Source organism: Amblyomma maculatum, chromosome 7 (assembly GCF_055883805.1).
Source record: "Amblyomma maculatum isolate TAMU_Amacu chromosome 7, ASM5588380v1, whole genome shotgun sequence".
Taxonomy (NCBI): Eukaryota; Metazoa; Arthropoda; class Arachnida; order Ixodida; family Ixodidae; genus Amblyomma; species Amblyomma maculatum.
In genome coordinates this window covers 132782304-132785455 of record NC_139350.1, presented here as the reverse complement: position 1 = coordinate 132785455, position 3152 = coordinate 132782304, and positions in this window count along the sequence as shown.

Sequence of the window (3152 nt, the reverse complement as noted above, 5' to 3'; positions counted from 1 at the left end):
TGCGGGAAGTTGAGCAGCGATTTCAGCTGCACCAATTTGACAGTGGTCAGAGCACCCAAGTTAGCAGGTTTGCTTGGCCAGTAGCATATACTGAGTACAAGCTGTCTGCTTGAATTTAGGCTGAAGCAGGTTGTAAACACATTCTCCAGGCCAGCCACAAACTCGTACCACTCGAAGGGTACAAAAGGCCTCTGTTGTCCTTAAAATTAGTAAAATTAGACTAGTTTAATACATGTGACTTATCTTTTTCTTTTCAAAAAAGAAAGATTAAAGCCATTCTCACAGTTATTCAGAATGCATTTCCTATACAAGGCGTTTGAGGTAGGATTTGAAGTAGGATATAAAGAGACCCCAATTGTATACAGCTGCCAGCCAACTGGCTCACCCCAGGCAATTTTTTTGCTTTGAAGTTAAGTAATTAATAATTATTTTTTCTAATTTACTAACTATTGCCTTTAGACAATAACTGGGTTTGCAGAATTTGAGAGCGCCTTCTAAAACCTCCATTCCATTTATTTCCGATAAAGAAAGCCTCATCGTTTTTCCAAGCTCTAAAGAAAGCCTGCGAAATACAAAAAATTATCAGCCTGTATAGCGCTGAGTCACAGCCGCAGCTAATTTCGGTCACTCAAACCATGCGCGGTTGAGAGCACTACAATATCGTAGCGCATGAATGCATCAGTCACGTGATATTTTTTTTTTTTTTCGCGGGCTTTCTATAGAGGTGGGAAAAACGATGCACACGAGGTTTTATTTATCGGGAATAAATGAAAGGGGGGTTTCAGAAGGTACTCCCAACTTTGGAAATCACATTTATTTGAAGCGATACTTAGTAAATTAGAATTGCAAAATGAAAAATTGCCTGTACCTTTTTTTATCGATATTTACTGTCTAGGGCATCAGTAGGGTATGATATGAAGGATGAATAAATGATTAAATAAATGTGCCAGCTAGAGAGTCAAGAACATACCATGACTACGCGGAATTTAATTTAATTTAATCTCAGCTGTCTGCTTTATTGAGCCAGTGGTAGTATTCGAGATCACGCAAGCAGTCGAAGCTTTCTTCCCCGAAGTCTTCCTTTTGTTTGACCTGGTGCGCCAGATGGCTGTCAGTAAGTGGTTTCTCTAGCCTATCTCAAATGGTTTATTTTTAACCCTTGGCTGAAGTTAGCTTGGACACGCGGTATAAAATATGTCGGCTGTCGTTTGGTGCCATAGGCTTAATAGCAAGAATCTGCACTCAGCACAACACTCTGCAACGTCAATATTGCCCACATCCAGCCTTGGCTTCACTGGTTTGACAGTAATATATGCCGAACAACTCGGAAAGAGTATATAGGCACCGCATCAGGTGCCAGTGATGGCTTTTCACGTGGTATATATCCTCACTTCTGCCGTTGATCATATATATACGTAGTCACGCAGCAGGATGAGATGCGGCTTGAAATGATGCTCACACATTGCCAATGTTTCTGTGAGAGGCTTTTCCTGCCTTCACAAGCTTCGTTTCCACTTTGTGCGATGTTTATTGTCCCTCGGAGCAGCAAACAAAGGTTACTGGAGCATCCGGATAGCCGCGCTTCGGCATCTCGGAGCAAAATAGTGCGAGTTGGTCTTTTTCCTGGCCATTTCGAACATCGCATGGTGCTTTTGAAGAGCTGAGATGTCTTAGTTGCTGTGATGGAAGGCAGAACTAAAAGTTCGAGGGAAAAATCGCAAGAATGTGCAGACTGCACGGCGCGCCAAGCCTTGACTTCCCTTAGCGGACGCGCACGCGATCCTAGTAAATCCAGGGTGGAGACAACCTCGCCGACGCCGCCATATTGAAGCACACGGGATCCGCGGCGCTAGCAGGCGTAACGGCGCCGTTCTTGATTTCGGCGCTTCAGAGGGCTTTGAGTTGAATTGTCTTTTCCATCATTATCGCACTGCGTGGAATTTCACTCTCAGTAGCCATTTTACACATCGAATTGTCGAATACGTAATTATACGACTTAATTTTACGGCCTCAAATGGCCGAGGTTGTGCGGCTGTGGGATTGGAAAACCTGGTAATATTTAACAGAGCCCTTCGCCAACATGTTCTGCTGCCCTGTGCGGGTTGAAGAAATCATGTTATTGTTTTCCACATGGCCTTTTTTTTATCCGTGGTTTTGTTGACAGCCGTGTGTCAGCCGCTCGCGCCCTGCGGTTGGATTTGCTTTCTTTGCGCGGGCTGTTTCTCTTTTTTGAGCTCGCAGAAACTGATGTCGCTCTCTTGCTAATCATTCGAAGTGAAAATGCGAGTTGTTCGGCCGTATATTGCTTACAAGGAGCAATTACATCTGTTTACAGGCAGACGCTGGTATATATTAATGATGCGTGAACTTCAGTATACGAACGTTGCGACATCGGTTTCTTTTTTTTTCTCAGCTCCCTCGAAAACCGACTTCTCTAGTTGTTGATAGCATACATGACTAAGTAAGGTTTTCACTCGTCTCGTTTTCCTCATGGGCGCCCATTCGCTGGAAGTTCGTGAACTTTCTCGCATGTCGAGTTCGCTTGCATCATGGACATATGCCGCGGTTGCTCGACTGCGATCCCTCTGCTTTATTTTATTCAAGGCGATCTCTACTGATTATCAGACTATGCATGTGAACCTACACAAATGATTAATTTGAGGTCATCATAAACTATAGATGCTGTTTTCTGAAAATTTTAAATCCGAAATTAAGAGTAATCGACTTTAAACAATCATTCATTGCAAAAATAATGCGACCATAAAGGGTTTGATTGAAAAAGCTGCATTACTTTGGTTATGCCTGAACTACATTTTCTGACTGAGTACTGAACAGTCAGGCTGCTGTAAAAATAAATGCTAGATGCCTAAAGGTTGATGTTTATTGCTGATGCAGACAAGTATGTAACGTAACTTATCAACCTCACCCCTCGCAGACAGTAAAGACAACAAAACCGAATACGATGCGAATTTGAAAAGGCGTAGCTTGTTGATCCAGTTGATGACTGGTACGTGAAAAAAAAAACAGCCGAAACGACATGTTCATAATGAAAACAAGTACACCGGTTGACGCTGGAAACACCACTGAATGTTTTTTTCCATGAAATTTTATTTTGTGTTTCCAGCGCCGCCCCTGTACTCTTATGAACGCGT